The following is an 8,347-nucleotide window of genomic DNA, read 5'->3' on the forward strand; positions in this document are numbered from 1 at the left end:
GAAGCCGGCGCGGTGGGTGGGGGGGGTGCCGCTCTGGCCACATGATGCAAAAGTAAGACAAGCACACTCCGGAGAACAAAGGCTTCCTACCCCTTTCCTCCCCCTCCCCCCAAAATCTGTCTTAATTCTGCAAGTAAACTTGCGCAGCTATAAAACAAAGGGGAACGAGGGAAGTTATAGCCAAGGGACAAACAAAATAAATACCTTTGACGCAGTCCAAGCACGCACCCCGTATTTTCTGTACCCCCCCCCTACCCTCAGCCAGGCGGGACGTCACGGGCTCTCCCCACGACAGGGTTGACGTGCACCGCTGGGGTTGTGGCTCGGGGTCGCAGCCCTGGGGGAGGCAGGCCGGGCCGGGCTGCACCGTCGGGGCCGGGGCCAGCGACGGCAGCCAGCAGCAGGGGCTGCCCCGGGTGTCCCACGGGGCCAACTTGCCAGGAGGACTGCGGGGCCGGGAGACATCCCGGTGCAATGTGCCCAGGTCCCCGAGGAGGCCATGAAGCACAGCGTGGGGCAGGGAGCGATGTCTGGCCCTGCAGCGAGCTGTGCCTCGGCCCTGCGGGCGCCCGACAGGAGCCAGCCAGGGTGGTTTGCCCCCCGACCTGATGGTGGCCTCGGCCCCGGGTCATGCAAGTGACACCTCCCTGCCCGCGACCCCCTGATCCCGACTGCCCTGGGTTTGCAGAGCAGGCCAGCTACTTTCATGCTTGTCAACAGCACCCTGGGGCAATTCCCAGCCCCAGTGGTCCACCGAGCCTGCCTGCTCCCTCTGCGCCCCCCCGCTCCTTGGCCAGGAGGAGGTTTTAACGCATTGGGCATGGCAGGGGAAGCGAAGGGGGAAAGCAGCAAGCCAGCAGCCTGTGCAGCCGAGCAGACAGCGAGGCCTGCCAAGTACAAAGTGCCACTCCTAAGCCCAAAAGCCAGAGAGAGGCAAAAATCTATAACCCACCCTGTACCTCTGAGCGCCGCTTAAGAACCAGCACTGTGTCACTCCCGCTGGAGCGCAGCAGACAGGGCTGGCTAGGAGGAAGATGACTCATGTGCCCTTGTTGCACCTCAGGTGGTTGCTCTCATGCTGCAGACACGGCTGGTGTCGGAGCTGTGGAAGGAACGGGAGACGGGGACAGACCCTGGGCAGAGCATGGGGACCAGGTGTGCGGTGGCACATGTCTGGGCAGGCTGAGCCCCAGTCTGCTGGGGAGCGGGAGAGCAAAAGACCACGTACATGGCATTCGGAAAGATCCCTATGTGTGTGCGTGTGCGAAGATGTCAGAGTAACTCTTGTCTGGGGAAAGCTGAATATAAGCTGTGGCTGGGAAGCCACCGTAGGTACAGGTGAGTGAGGGCTTGGGGACACCCCCTCCCACGGCAAGGAAACACCTGAAGGAAGAGTGCAAGAACGAGACAACAACAGATATGTGTGTGTCTACGCAACTGTTTCAGGTTGACTTGAGACAAGGTCCTTCTTCCGTATTTGGGGCAAGGTTTGTGGCAAACCAATGCTGGAACCCATTTCCCAGGGGCCTGATGGGGTTTGGGTGTAGTTGACGGGTCCCTGCCTTGTGACAGGAGAGATACTGCATAGGTATTATACGCCACCGCTGTTTCTAGCCCTGGGCCTTGTTGTTCACTGACTGAAGGTAGGACCAAAACTTTTGAGCAATCTGAAGAGCAGTAGGCAAAAATGGCCCCAGGGTCTCCGCACCTCCCTGTCAGTTCTGCACAGAGCTGTTCTCTCGCTAGGTACCTCCAGCATTTTAGCAGGGAGAGAAAAACACAGGCTTGTGTCATGATGGTAAGATACAGTGCTTTTCTCTTCAAGCAGTATACATAACGAGAAGCCGGAAAAAAAGACAGTGGCAATGGAAAAGAAAAAAAACCCTTTCCAGCTTGTTGGCTTGGCCTTTGCAGTCATCCTGACCTCAGGGAGGGCTACGGCCACAGCATTAAGCCTTGGTTACACTACTGAAATTCACCACGCTAAAAGTCACCTGGTCCCTCAAGCACTCTTGTAAAGCACTCCAGGTCCCCACAGAAAATGGTTTGCGTGTGCTTAAAACTATGTGAATTGGATTTGCTTCCAACAGCGCATAATGCCAGTTTCAGCCTGATCCTGTCTGGCTTTCACTGAATTAACGCCTGGATGGATCTAAGTCCAAATGTCTCAGACCAAAGTGGTTCAGATAGTCCTCCTGCTGCTGTCCCTCGCTGCCCCGAAGGCATTTTAAAATCTCCTTGGAAGTGCTCTTATGTGGCGATGGCTAAGCCTCAGAAACAAAGCAGTGGAGAACACTACTAAAACAGAACGGGCAAACCCCGATGGCTTGGAGCAGTCAGCAGGGACACCGAAAGGTAGGAAAACTGCTTCAGTTTGGAGCACAGGCACACCCAGGATCCCTGCATAGCCCCGGCCCTTTCCCGCCAGCAGTAGCAGGCTGCAGGCGTCCCATCCCCGCCAGCCTGCAGGCCTTCTTGCAGCTGGGCTTACACCTTCGATGTTCGCCCAGTAACAGTTTCTCAAGTCACAGCATCTCTCTTTTTCACTGCTTCTTAACACCTCACCGCCTCCAGAATGCTCCTGAGAAGGGGAAAAATGATTTCAAAAGTCCTGTCGCCAAAAACTCTTAAAGACTTCTATGTGACCACCTAAACAATGTCTTCATATTCTTATAACCTCTGCCTGTCTGGGCTCCGTTTAGATTTGTAAGCTCTTCAGGGTATGACTGCCTTGCATCGCCTAATGCACTGTGGCTATCATCTAAACATAAAACAGCGGGGTGAAGTTTTGGACTAGGGTAAGGCTCAGGTTGTGTAGAGATAAATGGGGGGATCAACACACGCTAAATTTCAGTGGTATTTTATTTTTCCAGGTTTATCTTTGCAGGTTTGCAAGTATTGTGTTACCTGACAGCAGCTTTAGTGTACTGGGCAGTCTGTATGCACAGAAGGCAGATTGTTCCTGCCTGTCCAAAAAGGGGAAGCAAAACTGTAAAAACTACAATGGCAGATGACCAGGAGAGCGATGCCGGTGGTACAGGGAGGCAGGCGAGCTCCCGGCTTCAGCCGCGGGCTCCTTTGCCACAGCTCTCTGAGGCCACCGCTCCCAAAGCCTGTGTCCTGCAGTTAGAAGAGAACAGTGTGCGTTTGTATGCGTGTGTTCATGTGAATGTAATTTTGTTTCTACATAATGTGGATTATCTTTCTTTTAGCAGCAAATCCGTTCAGGGGTTTAGATAAAAAGAGAAATCCTGCAGCCGTTCCCTCCCTGGGAAAGGGCATGTCTTCTGTTGCTTTCTCTGGTCCTTTTTCCGAGCGGTCCCCAAACACCCTTTTTCCTAGCTCAGCATCCGATCTCACCTTGAGAGCCTGCCCACTCTCAGGGTGAAGCGCTCTCACACGGAGAACAGAGGGAAAACGCAAGGAATGAGGCACAGCAGGCGAGGTGCTGCTCGGATGACTGGGAGGAGAAGGGAACCGGGGTGTAGGGCATAGAAGTACCCCCCAACAGCATTGCACTGGCTGGTGCAATGTGGGGGTTACACCCCCACAGTCCCCCAGGAAGCGCCCCTGGCAGGGAGATCGGGTGTGCCGTAGGTGCAGGACACCTAACAGGCTCTCTTCTTCTGAACCCCGGTAGGACTGCTTGGCTTTACAAAGTGTGAAGGCAACCTTGTCGGGAAAGAGAGCTCCATTGATTTAAATGTAAAATTACCCTCCCGCAGTTCTAATTTCCCAGGCGAGGGCCATGCAGGCTCTGAAAACATGGAAGTTGTTGATGTATTGGTTCAATTAATTTTTAAAATAAGTTTGAATGCCATTTGTTTCAAATTTGATAGGAAAGTGCCGTAGATTTTTGCAAGCAAAGACTGAGGTGAGTGTGAACGGGGTGTGTATTTTGCATAGCCTTGAACAGAGGGCTTAAACGAGGCATTCATTTAGTACCAGGCCTCTGCGCAGCGATGAGTGAGACCCGCGGTGAAAGAAAAAGACCTGAACATCTGTATTTGCTAAGTGGCACCGGCAGCAGTCAGCCAGCTTGCAGAGAAGAGCAGACATGGGGGTGTGAGGCCCAGTGGAGACTGCTGGGTCCCTGGTGCTTTTTAAAAGGAAATAATAGCTTGTGGGGGAACCCTTTCTGGTGGCCTTGGCTCCCGTGACCCCCCCTCTGATGTATGATATTTAAACAAGGAAATGTCAATATTGGTTTTCCACATACAGCCTCGTTCTGCTCTCCATGAAAACTAACGACAAACCCCTTGGAGAGTTAAGAGGAGAGCAGACCCCAAAACTGTTGCTCAGACCCAAATACAGTTGGCTGCAGCAGCCTGGAAGGAGGAAAGAGCAGGTTGTCACAGGCGGCTGGGCAGTGTACGCTTGCAGGTAAATTAGAAAGAGGAGAAGCAATCCCATCCTGCAGCACGCAGTGCCTCAAAGCTGCAGGTCTGATGGTTTGAATGATTATTGCTTTTTAATATTACAAATTGCATTTTGGTACAGCGAGTGAGGATAATGCGCTGAATTAAGTGCAACTCAAGGGTGTTTTGTTATAACAAAGGTGACTTCTCTGCACTTGCTTTTTCATGGCCGGGGCTAACGGAGAATTTGATTTGAACCTGATGGCTATCAAGCAGTGGTTTTGGAAAGGAGTGATGCCAATTGTACAAGAAGATATCCATAAACTGGGCCATCAGATACATCTTCTGATATACGTGTCCTCTGAGGTAGGAAAGTGTAAGTCATAGGAAGAGAGGGCAAGTGTGTCTGACTCATAGTAAAACGAGGGCACATGGAAAATATAAACAAAGGGAGGGCTGCTACTAGTAGGACATGAAGGCTGTGCCATGTGTCATGGGAAAAATAATTTTATTGTGGATAATTTAAGCTTAAAGGGGCAGTTGTGGTGCAGCTGCGTGGCTCAGAACATGAGGTGGGGCATATTCCCAAAAGCAACTTAACCCTTAATCCTGTGCTGCCCTCCTCTTGCTGTTGGTTTATGCAGGCTGGGCCTCTCTAGGTGTTGCAGTAGCAGCTTCAAGGTCCTCTAAAATAACGTGAACTTCATCACAGTTCACCCCAGGGCAAAAAGCGTAGCTACACAGGCTTTACGCTGTATTGGCACTGTGTCCCTGAAGGCAATAGCAGAGTAAGTGGTGTATGAGTCCCTTAATCAGCTCTGTGCAGATGGAGAATCACTCCTATATGGGGAACAGCTTTCCTGGGCAGGTCGTAGCTGCTTTCCCACTAGAAGGTGGCCATGGTGCAGGCCCACTACGCTCACCCAGTCTCCAGCATGTGCCACAACCTCTGTTAGGGCAGAGATGTCAGTGGGAACCACCTGGGGAACTGAGCAAACTAGAAGATGCCGTGGGCCGGTCTGATTGCCATTGGCGGGAAAAGCACCTTTGGTCTGGTGCATGACTGTGACATCATGATTAACGTCAATCTCCAACTGGGACTATGGAAAAAGACCTATCATTTGGGAGAAAAAAACCCAAAGGAGTGTTGCTCAGGTATGAGCCCTGCTAGGAAGCACAGGGACCATGTATGAAGCTGAGGCCCAGCCATTTCCAAGACCATGTCTGTCCTATGTGATTTTCTGCTTTTGAGGATAAATGATATGGAAAGAGATCTTTGGGGTACAGACTGTTTCACCCTCGTTATGTGAGGCCCAGCACAATGCAGTCCTAGCTACAGCTGAGGCTTTTGCGAGCCTCTCTCACCCAAATGATCCAGGGCATCTTGGCTACAACTCAGGCCACCTCTCACACAGAACAGAGTCCAGGCTTGCAGCACCCAGTGAGATGGCACTCGCTGCATATGCAGTGTTTCCTGGTGTAGCGCAAGAAGATCGGAGATTGGGAAGGTACTGGGGCAGTGCAGTTAATACTTCTGTAATACATAGACCTTGGTCCTCCGGGATCCTGCCATTCCACGCTACCATTGCACAGCAATGAAAAATGAAAAATGGATGGACTGAGAAGTGGATGGGCATCACCAGGATAGGCAGAGGAAGGACAACTCCTCTTTCTTTATCAGAGGACATGTTTCAGCTGGTATCTAGTAGGATCAGCTGGTATCTAGTGAGACAGCTCTACTCTGCTTACTGTCCATCCTTTGGATCGGATGTTCACGTGTCTTCATAAAGGGGGGAGCCCTATCCCCCCATGAAGGGGGATAGGGAATGGGCTCGGGTGTGAAAGCAGACCGTTTGCTGTGGTTGAAGAAGCCCTCATGGAAGCTGTCTGTGAACTATCTGGAGAGGAATGTCTCAAAACCGAGCCCCACCATGGCCACTGAAAGGACTGAACTACCCTGAGTCTTGCTGGAACTTCACTGAGGCTTTGGCATTGCAGGAGAGGAAGAGGGAAAAGAGGGAATGGTGGAGCTCTGTGCGCGCACTTCTCTGTTAGTGCACAGCCAGGGCCAGTGGCATTGTGACAATATGCAGCAGTTGGTTCTTACAGATAAAAGAAAAAAAATACGAAGTCCTACTGAAGGCTAGGGCTGATGGAGCCCTGAAAAAGTCCCAGCTAGAAAAACTAAGCTAGCTCTGCAGTTTGGTCAAGCAATGCTCAGCGTTGTGAATTTGATGAACAACACTCGTCTGCATGAAGACAGGCGACTTTTTAAATGGGGTTTTAATAAAGTCAGTATTGCTAAGGCTATCTATAAAGGTAATCTGCATAGGGTTTTAAACAAGTAAACTTAATGATGCCGTTAACGCTTCCGACATGAATGAGACCGTTGCTGGAATACCGTGTCCAGCTCTGTTGTGGTGTTTGCACGTTAAAAGTGCATTGGCAAATTAATACGGGATCAGAAAAGAGCTGCAAGAGTGATTCAAGGTCTGGGAATCGCATCTTATTGCAAAAGACTAAAGAAATCCCATCTATTAATTTATCCAAGAGGAGGCTATGACTTGGTTTGATCATAGTCTTTAAGTGCCCTAAGTGTCTCTATGGGGAGATTTCTGATAGTAGAGATCTCTTTAATGTGGCAGACAAAGGCATAATGAGATCCTATGTTGGAAAATGAAGCTCTGAATTCTGAGCAGAAATAGGTGCATTTTTTTTTTAACCAGTGAGGGGACATAACCACTGGAACAACTGAGGCAAGCAGTGGGTTTTCTGTTACTTAAAAGTCTTCAGAGCAAGATTGGATGCCAGGCTAAAAGCTCAGCCAGAATTTATGAGTCTGATACAAGAACGTCTGGCTGAAATTCACTGGCCCATGATATGTAGCAGGTCAGACCAGCTGATCACAATGGACCATTCTTGGTTTAAAAAAAATCTATGAATTAGGTATTTCAAGTCCCCTGAGCCCCGATATTACTGGAGGTCTTGAAGGAATGCATTATAAGCTGTCATCATTTAATTGTAAGCAAGCAGGGGGATTGCCTTTTTTTTTTTTCATTAATAAAACTTCTTTTCCAAGAGCTTGTTAGGCACCAGAGTCAAGCATCTGCTAACAAACATGAAAACATTTTTTAAACAGTTCAACTAATTCTCCTTCTCCCGTTTGCTCAGCTTTGTTTTGCAGCGGCACAATTTCATTAACGCCGCATCTACTGATGCTTCTCTCGACGCAGTCTTAAATCCCAGCAAAATAAAATAACCTACATACTTTGGGTAGCCCCCTTACCCCATGCTCTCCTTCACATGCATCCCTTCATCCCACAGATAACATCGCAGGCTTTCTCTCCGCATCGTTGCATGAGCAGAACAGGGAAGAAGTCTATCCGTTTTCTAGTGCAGGCCCCTCGGAGAGGTGGGAATCCATTGTCTGTCACAGGAGCGCTTGGCCTGCAGAGCTCCTGGCTTGTCTGAATGAATGGCAGGGAAAGGGAAAAAAGGTATTAAGCAGACACCTGGTATTCCTGAAATTATGCAAGCTATTAACCTCCTTGAGGTTGCATAAAATGGCCTCCAGCAAATGGTCAGAATGTTTTTCTTACACGGGAGGAGTAGTTTTCAAGACAGCACAAACTTTCTTAATATTTCTTCGGGGGGGGAGGGGGGGGGAGAAGATAACAAAAAATCCCAGTCATGGCTCTCGGGAGTCTTGAAAATCATACCCACAGTTGCGTGGACATACTAAACCTATGATAACATGCAGTGCCTCCTTAGTCTCAGTTATCAGATCCGAAACAAGAGGGGGTAAGGAGCGCAACAAAAGATGGGACTTTAAAGTCGCTCGGGGACTGCGCTCCCGTCGGCGGGAGTCCTCACCCTCTCCCTCCCGCCTCCGCGTCTAAACCCCGCAGCGTTTGATGCAGGCAGTGAATCAGAGGGACAGGGCACCGGGGCTCGGCGAGCTGCTCGGCGGAGCGGCTGGGGCGGGGGGC

The sequence above is a fragment of the Aptenodytes forsteri genome, unplaced genomic scaffold (assembly GCF_000699145.1).
Source record: "Aptenodytes forsteri isolate BGI_AS27 unplaced genomic scaffold, ASM69914v1 Scaffold2, whole genome shotgun sequence".
Lineage (NCBI taxonomy): Eukaryota > Metazoa > Chordata > Aves > Sphenisciformes > Spheniscidae > Aptenodytes > Aptenodytes forsteri.